The sequence below is a fragment of the Trachurus japonicus genome, chromosome 4 (assembly GCF_045865225.1).
Source record: "Trachurus japonicus isolate A0001 chromosome 4, Traja_1.0".
Taxonomy (NCBI): domain Eukaryota; kingdom Metazoa; phylum Chordata; class Actinopteri; order Carangiformes; family Carangidae; genus Trachurus; species Trachurus japonicus.
The window spans coordinates 15,290-36,821 of NC_140910.1; the positions used below are offsets into that span (position 1 = coordinate 15,290).

The 21,532-nt window shown below is 44.4% G+C and overlaps 1 pseudogene; it reads left to right on the forward strand.

Moving 5' to 3' along the window:
- Positions 1-18,088, forward strand: part of LOC146988136 (uncharacterized) — a 29,059-nt pseudogene extending 10,971 nt beyond the window's left edge.
- Positions 18,089-21,532: the final 3,444 nt, after the last annotated feature.

Consider the following 21,532-nt stretch of genomic DNA (forward strand, 5'->3'; position numbering starts at 1 on the left):
TAAAGGAGATGGTCTGAGAAGGAAGGAGAACACTCTTCTGGCCTGTGACTGAATCACTCCTCTGAACTGAGGAGGCACCACGGCGAACTGAAGCCTGTATCCCCGGCGCAACGTCCTCATTACCCACTCTGAGTTTGTGCATTTTGACCAGCTCGCTGTCTTCAGGGAGAGCGGGCTGACGGGCCAGTGATTTACGCACGGAGTGGGACCTCTCTCCCGAGGCATAGACGTGAACTGCCGATCGCGCCCGACTGCGCATGCGCGCGCTGCTCGGTTCGCAGCAGGATCGTCTATTGCCCCGAGAGGTGTCACCACCTCTGGGGAATGTGTGACCGCGCTGTTTTCCAACAGCGGTTTTATTTTGATTTTCATTGTTTTCAACTGCGCCCTCGGCACCATGCCTGGCTGCGACAGTTTGTTCATTTTTAATTTTATGAAACCATGAGAAATGCTTGTGAAACACTTGTGAACACACAGAGTCTCGAACTGAACATTTCTGCCCCTTTTCATGGGGCGCTGGGCCGGGTCGACCATCTCCGGGACGGAACCAGGTCCCGTGCTCATGAACAGAGCCGCTGGAGCGGACTGAGACGGGGAGGGGAACGGCGCCTCGTCCGTTGCGTCCCGCTGGGCTGTCAGGCCGTCCGCTTCTTCCTCCTCACCACCGGCGAGGAGGCTGGGGGAGGCTGATCCGGCTGGGGACCCTCACGGGGCTTCTTTTGCCAAGGGCCCTTCGGTGCTGGCCGTGGGGGGGCCTGGGACGCAGGCCTGGGCAGCCGGGGGATCTTGAAAGGCGGAGGCGGCCGCGTCGCCGCTTGAGCGTAGCTGTGGCGGTGGGCTGGAGCGGCAGAGGATGCTCTCACCGGCAGGCAGAGCTTCAGCGCCTCGTCCTCCCTCTTTTTCTCCTCGCACCTCTTCTGCATCGCCGAGACAGCCGTCCCGAAGAGCCCCTTGGGCGTGATGGGGGTGTCGAGGAGATCCTCTTTCACCGACAGGGTGGTCAGGCTCAGCCAGCGGGCTCTCTCCTGGAGGACCATCAGCCCCATGGCTCGCCCCTGGGCTTGTACCGCCACCTTGTGGAGGTGGAGGCAGTGATCCGTGATGACACACACCTCTTCCCAGAGTGCGGCCTCCGGTGCAGCGGTCATCTCCTCCTCCAGCTCCGCCTGGTACGCCATCAGCAGGGAGGTGGCGTTCAGGGCCCGGACCGAGAGAGCAGCTGCTTTGTAGGCTTTATCAGTCAGGCTGGACTGGAAGCGGTCGGTCTTGGATGGGAGACCAGCTCCCATGGAGGACAGTGACGTCTTCGGGCGGAGGTGAGCCGCCACGACTGGTTCGACCTCCGGCATGCTCCGCAGACCCTGGACCTCCATACCCTCGCAGTCCAAGATGGAGCCTCCCGCCACCGGGTGTTTTTCCCGGTAGGGTTTGTCCCGCCAGGAGACCGCGAGCTCGTCGAGCAGCTCCGGGAAGATGGGCAGCAGCTGCTTCCCCGTCCTCTTCGCCTTTGGGAGCTTCTTGCCGTCATAGCAGGAGCGCGCAGCCTCAGCCTGGACCTCCGGCCACTGGATTTTCAGCTTGGCTGCAGCGCTTCTGCACACCTCCTGCAGGTCGAGATCCAGTGACACAGAGTCCCCGCTACTCGGCTGAGCCGCCGCTGACGGATGAGGTTTTTCAACCCGGCCTGACAGCAGCGAAGAGCCATCATCATCCTCCTCGTCGGACATCAGAAGCTCTGACTCGTCAGAGTCCTCATCCCCGCCGACGCCCCCCTGGAATCCCAGCAGACCGGCACCGGGGCCGGAGCCGACTGGGTCCAGGGGGGGCAGGTTCGTCAGATCGAGCTGGCTGGCCCAGCTCGGCCCTTCACCCGCCTCGAGGTCCGCGAGCTCCGCGAACTCCGCGAGCTCCATCGGCTCCTGTGCTGCCGGGACGGTGGAGGTCATGACGGGATCGCCGCCGGACAGACTCGTTTGACGGGCCAGGCGGCGCCGGAGCACCTTCAGGGAGAGGCGACTGCAGTCGCCGCACTCATCCGACTCGAAGGCGGCCTGCGCATGCTTCAAACCGAGGCACGTCACACACATCTGGTGAGTATCCCAGCTCGAGATATTGTTACCGCAAGGGCAGGCTCGCGCCGGTTGTTTCGCCTCTGCCTTAGTCGGGACACTGGCGGCAGCCATAGTCGCTAACTTTAGCTTTAGCTTACGCTGTATGCTAGGGGTTCGACTGAGAGCGTTTCGACTCTCAGCTCATACAGTGTAATCTAGGAGTATTGCTACTCGGCGTTAGCCCGGCGGTTTGCGAAGTGTTTCGACTTCGGGGAGGGGGTATTACTACCCGGGAAGTGTTTCGACTTCGGCGAGGGGGTATTGCTACCCGGGAAGTGTTTCGACTTCGGGGATGGGGTATTGCTACCCGTGAAGTGTTATCACTTGTAAGCGTTGCCGCTTGGCTAAAGTATTTCTACTTTTGCAGGTACCGGCTTCCAGCAGTGCCTGAACCCAGCGCCCGGTGACCAGGATTGCGCTGGTCTGTGGACGGTTAAGCTAGGAGTAGGCAGTTAGCATCGAAGTCGGGAACAAACAATGGAACTTCTGCTCGTAGCGAGAAGAGGTTTTTGAATGACTGGCAGCGCCGTGTCAAGCCCTTATATAGGGTAGGGTCTCCGCCCCCTAGGACACTGACGCGCCTGATTCCAGCCAATCCTGGCTGGCAGAATGGAATATGAGCTTCTGATGAGGTCACGCTGGAGGCCTTCCCAATGTGAGACACGAAACGAATGCTATGAAAGAGAACCTCTTTTTACAGTCTATGCTAAAAACCTGTGGGGAAGTTACTCGGCTGGTTTTCTTCCCTGGGAGGAGGACAGCTGTTGCCCGGCCGATGAGCTCAGCTCCCCGGCTGCAGCCTCTGTGACGAGCCGCTGCTGCTGCGTGTGTGGCTCTGCACTCCCCCGAAAAATGTCGGAGCAAACCTACTTACAGACGTTATTTGGATAAACTGACAACAGAGTGGGACTCTAAACTGTCACTTTCTCGCATGAAAAAATATTAAAATGTAAGAAAGTGACGTTATTTCTCTACTCGCTGCTCACTCACAGGCTGCAAGACATCCGCCGACCGCTATTCGCAAGCGGTGTTGCCGAAGCTGTCGAGGACACGCATGCAGCGTCATTTGACGTCACATCCGCGGACAGCGCGGGAAATTCGGACCCAGAATTGCAGCGCATTAAGCCTGGTTTATGCTCGAGGCAGTCGCGAGTGCGCCACAAATGACGTAAACGCAGGATTTTGAAACTTGGCGCGCGCCGCGCGAGTGTCGCTCGGTTCAAAATGGATGAATTTGAGGGAAGACTGGCTGAGCTGGTACGCTCTAGCATTTGTACAACTCGTTATTAAGTTATAAAGACCATCAAATGACCCAGAACTCGAGGAACTATGCAAATCCGGTCCCTCCTCTCCTCCATGTGCATCTGTTTACAACAAGCCGGCGAAAAATCAATACATGGAGCGATCGATAACGTTATATAACTACTACACTGATGTTGCAAGGACGGTTGGTTTTCAAATCATGTAGTTAACTATCATAATTACACCGGAGGTTTTTAATTAAGGTAAATAGTAGAGCTATAGGAGAAATCCTGCTTACTTCTTCTCTGTTTTTAGTTGCTTCTGCTACTTCCTATTGTATTTTTTTATCTACCGCCCCCTGTCTTTGCTACGAATATTGCAACGGTGAATGCGGCAAGTATAAACGCCTGTGCGCTCTGCCGAGGTGCGCGCGCCAACTGCCAACGGAGCCAGGCGAAAGTATAACCAAGGCTTTATGCAGCACACAGCCTGTTCAAGGCAACGGAGAGATACGCGGGTGGGCTCATTCTTTTTGGTTTTGAACGCTTCATCGCCCATTAGCAGTAAAAAACTTAAAACGCATGTGCATTTCTTGCCTCATGAACCTTTAAGCCTAGAGATGTGCATCACATGGATTCTGCGGCAGTTTGGGCCACTTACCAGCTATTTTAAGTCTTTAAAGCAGAAGTAAGCGATCCGGTCGTTTTCGCTAATGCTGCGTTCCAGGCAGGCTTTTGAAATCGTAAATTACAGCTTCAAGTCACAACTTACGACTTTGTAGCGTTCCAGGCAACCCACTCGTGTTTTTCCGACCTGTTTTACCTGTGAAAGTCACTATAACGGCCACTCGTAACTCCCGACCTGTGAAGTCGTACCAGATCAAACATGATACAACTTCACAGGTCGGAAAAACACGAGTTACGAGTTTCCTTGAACGCACCATAACCATGTCCTCGTCCTTACGTCGCCACATTCACGGCGTCCCTTGGCTGCACACACAGCCCTTCATGCCGTTCTCTCTCCTCATTGGATAAAAACTGTAGGATACGAGAAATGTTTTCTCCTTGGCTCAGAGCAGAGCAGAGTGACTGACAGACCCGTGTTTCAGACCAAACACTCTATGTAAGTGATTGCTGTCGGAAGATATAACTATTTAAGACTTATATTAACACAAATATATCACTTACTTCTGCTTTAAGTATGTTGTTTATTTCATTGACAGTAGTGCAGCTGCATTACACCAGACTAAATAAATAATTTTAAAGGGATAGTTCAACATTTTGGCAAATTGGCCCATTGCCATAATTGCTATAGTCATAGCAGTAGGTTCATTACCTTTAATTGTCGGTGTAAGCTATTTTCAGTACGGCGGAGCGCAGCAGCTGGCTGCTCAGAGCTACGCTATGGAGGCTAACGGAATTTCTTGGTTTCCCTCATTAAACTCATCAAATTCAACATCCCAAAACTCCACAACGCTTTTGTAGACAAGTTGTGACCTGCACAACCACCACGCTATGAGATAATGACGGAACGATACGAAACGGAGCCGTTTTCGAGGTAAATACAGGGTAAATACGGAGACCGCTTGCTGAAAAACTGTCCCTGAACGCAACGCGCATCAGCGGTTTTGTATGTTATTACCTCGAAAACGGCTCCGTTGCGTATCGTTCCGTCATTATCTCATAGTGTGGTGGTTGTACAGCTCACAACTTGTCTACAAAAGCGCTGTGGAGTTTTGGGATTTTGTATTTGATGAGTTTAATGAGGGAAACCAAGAAATTCCGTTAGCCTCCATAGCGTAGCTCTGAGCAGCCAGCTGCTGCGCTCCGCCGTACTGAAAATAGCTTACACCGACAATTAAAGGTAATGAACCTACTGCTATGACTATAGCAATTATGGCAATGGGCCAATTTGCCAAAATGTTGAACTATCCCTTTAAGCATAACCTCTTTTTATTTACAGATCAGAGTCAACCAAGGTTTAGAAGACTGGTGGATGCATTTTCCAGCCCGATGACGGAAGTCTACCTCCTCTTCTTTCAAGCCCCCCTAAAATATTCTTAAGCCCCCCCAAATAATTTGGTGTTCTTTTATTATGTGACTTTTTTTATATATATATGTGACATATATTCTCCTTTTAAGAACCCCAGCTGTCACCGCATTTGTCTCTTGTTATTTCTGATTTGTTTAATTTAATTAGTTTGTTGAGTGTGTGACCACCCCCTTCCCAGCTGTGAGTTGGTTGCGCCCATGTAGCGGCGGCTTGTTTGAAGCTCCGCTCCGAGCCTGCAGTGACGGGCTGCAGGAGCTCTAGGTCAACAGAGGGAGAGTCAGTCCACCTGTAGCTAAAAGAGGACTAGCAGGCATCAGACAGTAAGCTACTACATCTCTAAATAGCAGTGTTGTCAAAAATGACCGCGATAAAATTTGAATTCATGTGAAATATTAATCGCGTTGTAAACGGATCAGTTTTAAAGCTAGAGCGAAGATACAGATATTATATGAAACCAGGAGATGCTAGGCTTCTGTTGGTACCAACCAAAGACGGTTTATAAACCAAGACCTTTCATGACGAGTCAGCTTCCTGTATGCATGTCACGTGGGCTTCTGCACGGCCACGCCCCTTTAGAGAGACCAGAGGCAGTTTGGAGTGTATTGATTCCTATGGGACAATTTAATGTGAACACCGATTATGATCGGGCCTTTCTCCCCACGGTCACTGAAGCAAATTTTGGACTCATTTTTCACAAGCCACATCTCTTCTGAACAGTTTGACACCAAAATGGTCATTTTCAGACGGAGAGATCCGGAGAAAATCCACTTTGTTCAAGACCTGTCTCTGTCTCTACGACACACTCTCGCGAGATTTGGCACAGATCTCCTAGGCAACGTCAAACAAACGGCCGCGAAATCCCGTGAAAATGATTTAAATTATTTTTGGCATGCTAAATATTACTGTTAGTAGTGTAAATATTTAATGTTATCATAAGAAAATATAAATATCTCACTTTCATCTACCTAAAAATTGTATAAATCCACACACACGTTCACAGACGAGGTGGGGTGACGGTTGGCCACGCCCATTTAGAGAGACAGGAAGTGTATACCATTTCATATCATTGGAGCAGCCGCTCATGGAGTATCTTTCCATTTATTGAATATCTTTGGTACCAACCATGGCATGATAGCTTGTCAGAAAACGGGCTAAATAATGCTCCAAAGTTCGGCTAGATTCTGGTGGGGAAAACTTTTAAACGGGGATCCTGAACACTCCTGTGTGTGTTCCTCTCTCTCTCTCTCTCTCTCTCTCTCTCTCTCTCTCTCTCTCTGTCTGTCTCATGCGCCGTGTGTGTGTGTGTGTGTGTGTGTGTGCTGTGTATGTGTGTAATGTGTTACTGTAACATGCATCTGGTACTTTATAGCTTGGCTGTGTTAAGGAAAATAACATTTGGCAGTAAAAACAGATTATTTAATGGATTAATTTAAAATACTAATGATATCTGGTGACACTGCAGGCAGCACAGACAGACAGGGAGAGAAATGCTGTATGGAGAGGCCAGACTGAGACATGCCCTGAAGATGCAGAAGATCAGGTAAGACACAGGAATATATAAAAACAGCATGATAACAATATAGGCTAGGTAATATTTTTAAACCTAGTCCAAATAAAACTACTAATAAAAGCAGAATATTCAAATTAAAATGATTCTCAGGGTCAGTCATTTGCACAAACCCCCAATGTCTATTTCAGCTCAGAAAAAAAAAAAAATCTGAAATTTCTTGTGGAGGTCCTGGTTGTGTAGAAGATGAAGGGGTTTCTAGGGTGAAATGTGCACTCTTTAGCATAAATATCTGCTCCAGTTGGAGTCGCACTTCATTTCTGTTGTCTGGTCTTATTTGAAAATGTGAGGAGGTCTGGGTAAAATCAAAATGAGCCAAAAACAGCTGTATTTGGATGGAGTGTATAACCATTATGACACAGGCTACTAGTGAAATATAATTAGTTTTCCAGTCCACCTGGACATATCCATGATAGTCAAACACCTGAAAAATTACTCAGGTTCACTTTTTTTAGCATCTACTTTTACACAGTAAAATTCAAAAGTAGTTGAATTCTTAGATTCAACTAGCCCATGATTCAATACTCTAAATGTACTCTAAATTCTAAATATTGTGTTTTTTCTGGGCCATTGTAAAAGTTCGTGCTTGCGCACTACATTTGCTCACATCCTGTGCATCTACTGGGGGCTAAGCCCCCCCTGTCCTTAAAACCTAGTGACGCCCCTGCAGTGCTGCCAGTGTTCTCCACACTGAACCTCCTTCTCCAGAGAGAAAGGTCTTCCATCTTCCTTCTCCACAGAGAGGTAAAATGCAAGGGTTGGCATACTCTGCTGCCAAATATGTCTGCTTATTTTTGATTGGCTGATAAGTCCCCTTTTCAGTAATTCATGTAAGTATTTTATTAACTACAAATTTGCAGATGACAAAGTTCATCAAAAAACTGTGTGCGAGGTTCTTGAAGCCATCAGCACTCCAGGGCCCAGAAGTCCACAGCATCGCCTACCAAGACCCACAAAACCAACTACCAGGTAATACTATTAAGTCTCAAATTAGGAGATAAATGTTTCATTGACCTCAAATACTTTTTGGGAAGACTGTTGTTATGAGTTGGGTGATATATCTGATGTGATGGAAAAGCCATAAAATGTATATAGTCTATGGGTAAAATAGCATGCTTACAGAGGAATCACTTGCACTTATTGTGCATATCTTGCTGAATCTGTGCCCTCACTGTATGTCTGTCTAGTCTTGCATTAAAATGCTGATTGCAAAGTCAAATTCCTTTGTGTCTACCCTGATGCATTTAGTGAATAAAATGTGATTTTGTTTCTGGGATATTGTTTTATGTACTTAATTATCTTTATCTCTTTCTGTTTTCTGTCTGGTAGGAGAAAGGCTAAATGTTGGCTTCACAACCAGAGGTACCCTCAACAGGTTCCTTGAGGCTGGAGACATCACAGCTCAGGAGGTGGAGCTATTCCAGCAGGCAGCACGGGCATTTCTGGTCAGGGCAGTGGAGTATGGGCTCAAGACCCTCCCCTTCAATGAGGCCCTTCTGAGACAGCTAGATTTGTTGATGTCCAGCAGAGGGCTGAGTGTGGGGTGGAAGACGCCCTATACTTTGTAGACAGGCAAGGGTTTCCACATTTTCCAGGATTTCACATATTTAATACTTTAAGTATTAAGTTGAGTTTTGATCATGGTCACAAAACAAATCCTTAATTTGTTCTTCACACATGGTGCTTTTTTTTTTTTTAGATTTCAGGAACTACTTCCATTCCATGGGCCGCAGGAACAGGATAAAGTAAGTGAAGGGTTCCTGGACTACCAACTCATGGACATCCCCATGCCCCAAGATCCCACCACCTTTAATGTTGAGGAGTTTTGGGGGAGTATGTCCTCAACAAAGAGCAAGGTAAGAAATAGTTTGCACCACATGACATTTATAATTAATATGAAATAATAAAAGCTAAGCATTAGAGTAATAGACACTCTCAGTTTCTTTTTTCAAAGGTGACCGGTTTGAGGCAGTTTGGGAGGCTGTCAAAGATAGCTGCATTAGTGCTTGTGCTCCCACATTCAAACGTTGACGCTGAGAGGATGTTCTCCATGGTTGGACTAAACAAGACCAAAACAAGGAACAGTCTGGCACTTGATGGCACTCTGTCATCAATCATGACATTAAAAATGGCTGGTATGGAACCACAATGTTTCAAGTGGGAGCCACCAACCCCCGTCCTGAAGGCCTCAAAGAAAGCCACAAACACGTACAATAAACAACACACACACGCACACATGCACTAAAATAACACACTAGGGATGTCACAATTACTTGTCTTCACAATTAATTGTGGTATTAAACGCCACAATTAATTAATCGTAAATACTGTTACTTTCACAAAAAGATGATGTTGGAACCATATCGGCAGATGTGTGCAAAAATAAAGATAAATGCACAAATACTGGTCCATTTAACTAACGTAGCATTGAATTGGTGGGAATTTAAATGTTAACGTGTCATTTATTAATAAAAAAAAAAGCAAAACAAAAAACGATTAAAATAAACGCAAACATTTGGTATAGATGACAATTTATGATCTGAATATTTCAAACATTTCCCCTGGGGATTAAGAATTGGTCATATTAGATAATATATACAAGGAGTAATGTAATTATATTTTGACTATATTTGATTTTACGCATTCATACTGTTGTGAAATTAATTAATGCATAATAATTGTGATAATCTTAACACCGTGATTATTTCTCTGACAATAATTGTGCCAAGAAAATTTATAACCGTGACATCCCTGTAACACACACACACACACACACACACATGCAGTAAAATGCTCACAAAGTTTAATCTGAAGTCAATAAATATTTTTGTTTGAATGAATTTATGCGTCATTTGTCAGACATCCATCCCCAGCTCAACCAAATCCCCGCTGCCGCTGGTAAAATCTCACTCTGAACTCACTTCAAAACTTGAGAGCCCTGATGTTATATGAACATTATTCCTGAGTCTCTGTGACATATTAAGAGGATTTTATGGCTAGTTGCTTTAGATTTCTTACATACTGTAGCCTACCTTTAAAGCAGAAGTCTAAGCGATATTTTTGTGTTAATATAAGTCTTAAAGCAGAACTATGCAAGTCGGCCGGAAATAGCTCGCTCCTTCGTTGGTTTCTCTTTTATTTCCCTCTCCGGAGCTCCCCCACAGTTCTGGGAGGCACATGTCACTGTCGTAAAAAAAAAAAAAAAAAAACTTGCCGCCACCACCTCCTCCACCCCCTCCACCCAAGAGTACCCGTATGCAGGGACATGGGCGCCGCCATTAGCCCAGATCCATACCGGAAGTCACGACCGGAAGTTGCTCCTCTTGATGTGTATCATTTCTATGTAGATAAAAAAAAATAACTCAGTAACTCAATGGTCCATAATAAAATATTGTTTTCCAGCGGATATCTTAGTTACAACATGATTGAGCTATAAAATATTTTTTTGCATGGATCGTTTATTAAGTTATTGAGTTATATAAAAAACGCTGCTAACGGCTAACAGCTAGCGCCGAACGGCTAACGGCTAGCGCCGCTCCTGCTGACTAGAGGATGACATTTGTCGGGAATTCCCGCGGGTCACGTGATTCCCGTGGGATTCCCGCGGGATGGGAGTCAAAATTTTATTGATCCCATGATTGGGACGGGACGGGAATAAAAATCAACGGGAGCGGGCAGGAGCGGGAACGCCATTAATAGATGATGATTTTCAGCCGTGTTAAACAACCAAAAGGTCAGATGCGTCCATGTTTGTAGTCATCTTTCAGTGGCACTTTTCTCTTCTCTCTTCTACTCTTTCACTTAGCAGCCTTGGTGATTTTGGGCGCCGCCTTGATTAAAAGGCAGATGTAGCGTCTTTTGCGAGCATTACTTTCAATATAGACGCGCGTCATGTGCGCTCACAACCCAAAGCGACGCCGTAGCGGCGCGCATTCGGTGTTGTTTTTTCGTGCACATCCGACCTGCTTCTCCTCCGGTGTCCGGTCTCGGGTTGTGTCTCCCGGTGTCTAAGCACGGCGACCAAGCATTGATAAATACAGCGTGTCCTCCCGTGTTTCAGCTGGGTCGATACCGCGGGGCTATTTAAAAAAAAAAAAAAAAACGCTGGTCGCGGTGGAGCTGAGAACAGCTGAGTTTTCTCTCCTAAAGCTGACATGTGGTCGGGTCACAGCCTCACAGTGCACCCTTAATTAATATTTCTTCAACCTTAAAGCTCTCTGTCTGTCCACCAACTGTCCTGACTGTCCCTGAACATCACACAGGGACATGGAGCTGCTTGTGTGACTGGATACTGAGTTTTAATGTTTACATCAGGCTGAGTTCAACAAATAAGTTTATACTACTGTAATTTAAGTAGTTAAATAATAAGATATAATTCATATCAGAGTTAATATCATATAATATCATAATATATCATATAAACCCTGACAACAATGGAGGGAGATGGAGGAGATGAAGCCGTTAAGTGTGAGCTACAGAATAAAGTCAGGAATAATGAATAAAAAATAAAAACGGGAGTGGGATGGGAGTGGGAGTAATTTTGAGTGGGAGCGGGATGGGATTGGGAGTCATTCTACAGGAGTGGGACGGGATGGGATTTATTTTTTTACTCTGGCCCGGGATTGGGACGGGATGGGATTTTTTCTCTGGGAGTGGGATGGGACGGGAGTGAAAATCCACTCCCGTGTCATGCTCTACTGCTGACAGCAGACCAGGAGAGAGAGAGAGAAAAAATAAATGAAATGTCGTTGGTGGGTGCTTTGGTTAGGGTTAGGCAATGAAGAAAGGAGTTGGTTAAGTTTAGTAAAAAGAGCAGGTAGAGGCTAGACAGGCCAGAGAGAGACGAAGAAGAGCAACTTCCGGCCGTGACTTCCGGTATGGATCAGCTGGACTAATGGCGGCGCCCATGTCCCTGCATACAGGTCCCTCTCCCTCCACCCCCTACACGTGCTTGTGTTTACTGCTGAAGGTATAGAGCGGTGTTTGCTAAGCCCTGCTAACACGGAGCTAACGCTAAAACGGAGCTAATGCTAACACGGAGCTAAAGCTAACACGGAGCTAATGCTAACGCTAATACAGCCACACACAGACAAAGACACAAAGACACAGACATACACACACATGAATAAAGGTTCCAAAACGCGAAGGCGTGTGTGTGTCATGATGTATTACATTATCTTATAAAAGATCCATGGTGTGTGTGTGTCCATGTTAGCATTAGCTCCATGTTAACCACAAGCCGAACTTCATCAGTACAAACATTTCATGTTTCCATGGTTTCCTCCGACTTTCCGAACTCAAACCAATCACGATTCATGACATCATGACGTCATCTGCGTTCTTATCTCGTACTGCCGTAAGGTATGGAAAGCCGTTTTAGTCATAATGAAATAAATTAATAAATGCATAAATAAATAAATATAGCCATGAAATGAGTCCCGAATTAAATAAATAGGATGATAAATAGATATAAATGAAATATAAATACATATATTTTTATTTTAAAAACAACATTTTTATTTTTCCAGGAGACTTTTATTTTCTAACGCCTCATTTATTTATTTCCAGATTCTTTTATTTCCTAATGTCACATTTATTTATTTCCGGTTACTTTTATTTCATAACGTCACATTTATTTATTTCTGGGGACTTTTATTTCATAGCATCACATTTATTTATTTCCGGCGACTTTTATTTCATAACGTCACATTTATTTATCTCCTCTTTTATTTCATGCTGCAATATTCAAATGAGGGGGCGGGGTTATCTGGACCCTTTCAGAGTAAAGCATCACATGCGGAAGTGCTGTTGTTGTTAATTGTTGACGGCTACTCAGCAACTTGATCAATAAGGAGAATAGTGTTTTAAACATATTTCGTTTTTTCTAGTTTCTGTTGTTGTTACACATCTCTCTGCCTTATGTGTTAATATAATACATCCATGCTTATGTGTGCTGCGTAGCTAACCAGCTAGCTATGTCTAGCATTATGTCCCTGCCACAGCAACTGGGTAAAGAGCAGACGGCAGTGTGTCTCGAACACAAAGTGGAGAGGCAGGGATATTGTGGAGCAGGCTAGCACAACCTGCACCCACCTCCCAAAGAAAACATATAATGAACTGCAATGAAAATATTTAAGTCGTTACCGGGTGTAGCTACGTATAGAAGTGTGTAAACAGAAACAGTCTCTTTGTCTGCCGGACACCAGAGCCCAGATTGAAGAGGGAGACGAACCGCTCCGGTGTGATACCTGTCGCAGCAGTATTTTGTCTGTGTGTGTGACCAGCTGAAAACGAGTTAAATAGTTAAACAGCGGCGCTTTTATAGCCGATTTTATGATTAAACTCTGAACATAACCTGAACCTGAGCATTTCTAATCTTCCATTCCTGGGGAAAATTCTCGAAAAAGCAGTCTATCAGCAATTACATGTACATCTGTCAGAAAATAACCTATTTGACATGTATCAGTCTGGTTTTAGAGTCAACCATAGTACAGAAACGGCCCTTACCCGAGTAGTTAACGATCTTAAAATCAACTCTGACAGCCATAAAGTTTCAGTCCTAGTCCTTCTCGATCTCAGTGCCGCTTTCGACACGGTTGATCATGGTATCCTGCTTCAGTGCCTTGAGCACTGTGTAGGCCTTAAAGGCACTGTTCTAAGCTGGCTTTCCTCCTACCTTACTCATAGATCCTACTCTGTTTCTATTGCTGACTTCAAATCAGACAAAGTTAGCATTTCTTATGGTGTTCCCCAAGGGTCTATTCTTGGCCCACTCCTGTTCAACTTGTACATGCTCCCACTTGGTTACTTAATCCATAAACTCAACATTTCATATCATTCCTATGCTGACGACACACAACTATACATATATCTGTTTCTGCTGATCACCTGAGCCCAGTAAATGATCTCATTCAGTGTATTAAAGATGTTAGACAGTGGATGGCTGAAAACTTCCTACAATTGAACGATGAAGAAACTGAAATTCTTGTAGTAGGTCCGAAGACTCTGAGGCACCATATCTGTTCCTTATTAACTCCTTGTCCTGTGAAACCTAGTGAGCATGTAAGAAACCTAGGTGTGATTCTCGATGCTGATCTCAACTTTCATAAGCATGTCTCTTTCATTTCTAAGACTGCTTTCTACCATCTTAGGAACATATCTAAAGTTAGACCCATTTTATCCTTAATCTGATTCTGAAAAGTTGGTTCACGCTTTTATTTCAAGTAGGTTAGACTACTGCAACGCACTTTTACCTGGACTAACAAAACAAGCACTTTATAAACTGCAGCTTATCCAGAATGCTGCAGCCAGAGTTTTAACAAGAACCAAAAGATGTGAACACATCACTCCGATTTTAGCATCTCTTCACTGGCTTCCAGTGAAGCAAAGAATTGATTTTAAAATTTTACTTATTGTTTTTAAAGCTCTGAACGGTGCAGCTCCTCCCTACATCTCTGACATGCTCACTGAGTACACACCAGACAGATCCCTGAGATCATCAAGTAAAGGTCTACTCACTATTCCAAGAATACACTCAAACTCAGCTCATGGTGCCTTCAGTCATTATGGTCCTACTCTTTGGAATTCCCTACCTCACGAACACAGGTCTGCTACAACAGTATCTTCTTTTAAAAGCAGACTAAAAACATTTCTTTTTTCACAAGCTTTTAGTTTTTAATTGTTGTTTTTCTTTAATTTGCAATATTCCCCTCTTTCCTAACAAGTTTTTTAGTTTTTAAATTGTTTTTAATCTGCAACACTTTCTTCTTATTGTTTTCTTATTGTGTTTTTTCTATACGTATTTTACGAGCTGTAATGTTGTTCTATTTTTGTGAAAGCACATTGAGTTTGCGCTTGTCGCATGAAATGTGCTATATAAATAAAGTTGTTGTTGTTGTTGTTGTTGAACCATGAACTAAGCATAATGGTGATCTAGCCGGGAGAGCCTGGCTTTAGACTCAACATACCTCGCTAATCCAGTGACGGTCGTAGCAGAGATCTAACAGAGTGAGATGTCGTCTCACTCGCTGACAATCTTTGACACAGTCCAGACAGACAGCGACCCCCCCCCCCTCCCCCGCGATAGAAAGAGATCATAATCTCCAGTGTAACAGTGTACACGTCGGTTAGAAGCCCAGGTTACACGTGTAGAAAAAAATTGTAAACGTTGACACCCTTGATATCGATCGTTGATAGCCTACATCCACCCAATCACCCGAGCTCTGGAGCTGCTACGCACCGCTATTGGCGGCAACAATGACGGCTACTGCGGTCCGACGGCAAATTCACGTAAGCTACTGCTTCTCTGGGAAAGAGTAGAGCAGACACGTAAACGTACTAGGCTACTTGTTCTTCTCAACCAGAGTGCCAGTAGGCTACTAACACATAGCTCAGTGGATAGGGAAGTGGATTGTTCAACAATTCACAACAACAGCACTTCCACACACTAGATCCAGCGCAAAATAAGGTGAATAGGCCGTCGTGTGACGTTTTAAGGGGTGTTCACACCAAACGCGATGCTGCGTTGTCGCGCGTCTAGATTACAAGTCAATGCACAGACGCGATTTTACGCGAAATCGCGCCGGGCGACACGCGACGCGATGGACGCGATGCCGCGAAAATCGCGTCAACGCGCGAGTTGAAAATATTGAACTTTTGCGGCGACATCGCGTGACGCCGTGACGCGACAGCCAATCAGCGTTGAGATTCTCCTCACGTCCTGACGTCCGCGACGGCGCGACCGTGTTCTGGATCACTTGCTGAAAACATGGAGGACAAGCTCATCGTGGCTGTGACAGCTCACCCAGTGCTCTATGACACGTCCTGTCTCCTTTACCGAGATAGAAACAAAAAGGAGCAGGCGTGGATCAGAGTAAGCGAGGTGTCTGGATTCCCTGGTAAATGTTTTTAATATCACTGATTCTTGAGAATTTGGATAAAACAGGTTTTATTTTTGAAAATAAAAAAGATCAAACATTAAGAAATCTATACTTATATGTTTATAGAACAAATTCTCAGCAATCAACTAATGATTCGGTGCAACCTCCTGACTTTGTAATTTTTTCATAAAATGTGTGTTTTTCAGGCCATTACTTAATTTTTGTCAACACAGTCAGACACAAGAAAAAGGGAATTATTGCTATTTATTTGGTCTGATATAGATTTAGAACAGTTTATAGAATATGCCTTTACCTTAAGTACACAATATTGTTGCTAAATGTTTTATATTCTCTTTTAATCACTTTTTATGCTGTTTTACGTGTGCACTTTGAAAACTCTGACATCATGTGAGTCTTATTATTTGAATTAAATATAGGAAATGACCGTTTTGAACACAAATGAACACATTTTTGGATTTAAAGAAAAAGGTTCCTTTAGTACATCACCTGCTTTGGAATAACAGGTTGAAAACATACTATTTCACAACAAAAAAAAAACTTTAATCTGACAGTGGTGACGGAGTCTGACAGTGGTGACGGAGTCTGACAGTGGTGACAGTGGCTTCACCCTATAGACACCAAGGTCGCATCATTGCGACAGGTAACATTGCTAAATAAAACAGCCCATATCTTTAAAATCTACTGCCTCATGCTGTTACTGCTTGGTACCACTAGTTGGTTCAGCTTCAATCCTGACGTCATTTGTGGGTGTGTTTTTATGCAAAATATCTGTCATCTGGGCTCCCGGGCCTCACCATACTTCCTTAAAATGCATGCAACATTTTCATCAGTAAATCACCAAGTGTATTCAATTCTATATTTAATTGTAAGTACATTCAATTAAATTAAATAAAATAAACATTTTAATTATATTATGAAATGTGACCAATGTGAATATGTGAAACATGGCCTAAGTGTAGAAGAAAAATTATGTATATTGTTAATAAAGAGGATAAAGAATTATTACACATCAAATTACTATTAATACTGTTTATTGTAAACATTAATTATTAGGCTTCATTATTATATTTAAGCCTCCATTGTGGATGATTTGGATATTTTTGTCAACACTGTCATATATGTGTCACCACAGTCAGACAGAGAATCTGACAGTGTTGACGTCTGACAGTGTTGACAAAAACACAGTTTTTTAGATAAAACGCATGAACTCTAAACAGGAGCCATTTTGTTTTCTCTCTGTTGCTAGCTAGCTCTGATTCACTCTTAGACTGCTTACATCTGTGTAATAATCTAGAAGAATTTTCCATATACGAAAGAGACAGTGTTGACACGTCATGTTTGTGACACTAGCAATATCAATAAATATGTGAAGATTATTGGAAAAATAGCAAACTTATAGGAGCCTGTGTGATGTTATGTCATTTAGTGGATGTAGCAGAGTGGAAAGGGGTCCTCAGGAATACAGCTGACCATGTAGTTGCCTGATTTAAAAGCTTATTCATAAAAATCTGACTGTGTTGACAAAAACCTGGGACGCATTTTTGGCAGCCACAAACTTTAAGTAAATATTTTTGAAAATCCATTGATTTTAGTTTTAAATGCTTTTTAAAATTTGCTTGTTCATCTCACATATATATTATGCATTTTAAATAACTTTTTCACAGTTTAATATTAAATTGAAATGAGATGAACTTGTCAGAGGACATGTGCTTTTGTGGGTACTGGCCTTGTATATAATCAAATAATTAATACAAATATCAACAAAAATAGGAAAAATGTGTTATATTTGTGCAAAACATTATCAGATGATCAACCTTCAGTATTCTAAATCAGAAAATGTGATTAATTTTCATAGATATTGTCACTACTCTTAGTGGGACATGTTTTTGCCGAAGTCTCAAGAATCAGTGATATGTATTTCTTGTTTGTTTGCAGCTATTGGTTAGCATCTATGAACGTTAGCATTAGCATAGCCCCAGTTAGCTTAGCTGTCTTTCCCAGCATAAAGTTCCTGTTTTACTAGATTCAACATTTAATTTACGTGTGTTTTTGTCAGTTGATGTGTGTCGCAGGAAGTGGAAGAGCCTCAGGGACACGTATATGAGGGAAAAGAGGAAGGGGACAGAGACACGGAGTGGGGCAGCAGCAGGGACAGCAAAGAGGTGGAAGTTCTTCGCGGTCCTATCTTTCCTCGACCCCTTTGTCACCCCCCGTGAAACAAGCGGGAACATGGAGCTGGGGGTCGAGGGAGATGGGGCCGCGGAGGTCAGTGTAGGGTCCATGGAAGACGAGGGAGAGACTGCAGGCCCATCAGGGCTTACCATCGGAGGTTTGACTGAAACTGTTTTTTTTTTTTAATTCTCAATAGCTCGAATAAACAAGTCTAGGGTCAAGTGTTGTGGAGGATAGATATTGCTATGGCTAGAACTGTATCTGTAAAATGCTTTATGTGCTGTAATAGGATTTATGCACAGCTCTGACCTCTGACCTCACAACAATGGTCAAACACCTGGATTAATCAGTGTGTCCAATAATGTAAGACAGGAAATATAGGAGCTGGCTGAAGTTCAGGAAGTAGTGCAGCTGTGTGTAAAGCCAGAATAACCTAGACATTTAATGTACTGTATCTACCAAAAAAAAAAAAAAAACTAAAACATGTTTGTCACTACTACAGACCCAGCAGATTCCAGCGATCCAGAGTCTGCTGCTGCTCCCCCTGATGAAGGTCCAGCTGTCTCTCCCTCTGCTGTCTCTGCTGTTTTCCCTGCTGCTTCTGTGCCAAAACGTACGTACAAGACAAAAAATGGAGTGCTCTTTTTTATGTTATGAGTACAATTTTAGCTTGAAGCATGTTTTTCACTATGACAAGTACTGTATTGATTGAAACTATTGCATTTTTTTGGACGGTAGTAGTTTCATAAAATATGTTTTTTCCATTTCATACAGGGATGAAGATGACCAGGAAGAGAACCGTGGAGGAGGACAGGAACATCAGACAGATGGAAATAGAGGCTCGCCTCCTAGAAGCCCTGAACGCACAGAAGCAGCAACCTCCACCTGCTCCCCAACCTCCACCCTCAGAGGATGAATTATTCCTCAGAAGCCTGGTTCCTTCCCTGGAGGGATTGTCGCCCCAAAAGAAGGCATACGTAAAATTCCAAATTCATAAAATTCTTTATGAAGCCAGCACTGTTGTGCTCAATCTGGAACCTGCCCAGTAGCTTATTAGCAATGGGGCAACAATCACTGCAGGGAACGTATCAGACTTCTGAGGAATAGTTAATTTGTTCATATGTGTCCCTGAGGCTCTTCCAATATATTTTTGTTATGTATATTTTTTTTTAAATAAAATTTTTTATAAAGAAAATATAAAAATCTCACCTGTCTTTCGTCTACTGTTTCCTACAGTGAGAATTCTCACCAGACTTCAAATATTTGTTGCACACCCACATTGTATACTGTAAACTTTGATTCTAGCTGTGCAGAGGTTATTCACATAAAGCAAACAAACAAAAAGTTTTTTTAATATTGAAGTTCTAGAAAAGAAACTGTTATCCATATTCATATCATATTGTGTGATAAAGCTTTAATTTGGCATGTCTACAACAATACAATAAACATAAAAATAAATACAGACAGTCATGTCTGTATGTATTTTTATGTTTATTGTTTATTGACATGCCAAATTAAAGCTTTATTATCTCACAATATGATTTGAATTTATAAACACAGGCATATTATTTTTGGTGCTTATATACATTTCATTTTTTATTTCTGTGTCAATATAGTATTACTGCAGGATATTTGCTCAATAGCTATGTGTGGGTGGCTCTTAAAAGAGCCGTTGAGGGAATGCTTGTGCACTAAACGCTGGCTTGCCATGGGACCGTTCCCTCTGCGGAGAAGTATGCTGAGAAGGTCTCGCGAACCCTGACGGCCTCTCTTGCAGAGTTGTTCGCTGCCAGTCTTCCCAGACCTGGCAGCGGCTCCACGTCACCACCTGGGATTTGGCACCGGATTGCAGGCGTCGTCTTCCGCAGGAAGTTATGCAGCACACATGTCGCCTTCACACACTTCTCTGCAACATGTGGGTGGACCTCAAGGGAACGCCGGTACATCCTCCACTGGGCTGCCAGGATCCCAAAGGCGTTCTCCACCACCAGCCGTGCCCGGGATAGACGGTAGTTGTAAATCCGCCGGTCTCTGGGAAGGGTGCGCCCGGGGAATGGCCTCATGAGGTTTCTTCGCAGTGGGAAGGCCTCATCAGCAACGAAGACGTGAGGCTGGGGTCCTCTGTGGTCAGCTCCGGGCAGCAGACGGTCAGCAGGCAGGTGGAGTTGGCCAGAGCGGAGTGCTCGACCGAAGGCTGAGTTGGCCAGGATGCCACCATCGCTCGTCCTTCCATAGCCCCCGACATCGATGACCCTGAAACAATATTCAGCATCCACGACAGCCAAGAGGACGAGTGAGAATGTCCCCTTATAATTAAAGAATTGCGATCCAGAGTTGGCAGGGGCTTGAATGACCACGTGCTTCCCATCCACGGCTCCACAGCACAGGGGGAAATTCCACCGCCTCTCAAACCCCTCTGCGATGGACCGCCACTCCTCCGTGGTGGGCACAGCCATGTACTCTCCCACAAGGCAGTCCCAGATGGCAGAAACCACATGGGCCACAATCATGGACACTGTGGAGACCCCAACATGGAAGCTGCAGGCGATGGTCCTGTACGAGTCACCAGTGGCCAGGTATCTGCATCATAGAAAAAAAACACTTAATTTAGCTCAGTTGTAGCACATGCAGTGATACTTAAGGTAGCAGTTTATAGTATATTTAGGCTATATTGGCTATTGTACATAAAGTCATTTAACAATACTTCAGTACAGAAAATACACACATACATAGGCCTACAGTAATCATCAAATTCATACTCAGACTTGAAATACAAAACAACCACAAAGACACACAACAAATAATCACATATGATAGCTCATATGATATCACGTCTACCACATATGATAGTTGTACTATTTTATTTCTATGGCTGCAGATGTGAAATCAATGGCTTTTTTATGAGAGTTATGAGAAAGTCACCTATTAACACGGTCACCAGTTAAACCCAAACACCGGCTGTGAAGCAACATTTCTCAGCAAAGCAGCAGCTAAATCTCCCCGTCAGTGACTTACTAGACAAAGTGATTATTTATTGATTTTGACACGACAATAGAAACTGCTACTCACCGGAGACAGATGGACAGGCGCTCCGCAGCTGAAATGGAGCGCCTGTAGTTGGTGTCCTGCCTGGAGATCCTGGCACCAACCCTGGTTAAGAGGTCCTCAAACTGGGCGACCGTCAGTCTGAAGTACCGCTGGAAGCGGTCATCGTCCAGACGGAGCTCCTGTATGAGGCGGTGGAACTCGCCGAGCTCTGTGCGCCTCCGGAGGATACCATGTACCCACAAACGGCGGCGTTTGGCCCGACGTGTCTCGTACTTCCAGAGGAGGTACAGCGCAGCGATGGTTGTAATCTCGACCATGGTTGATGATGAGAGAGGAGGATGAGAGAAACCAATGTTGTTTTGTTGTTAAAATGGGCGGGCTCGCTCGTAAATGGGCGGGCTCCATCGCGTTTGGTGTGAACGCCCCTTTACCCTGAAAGG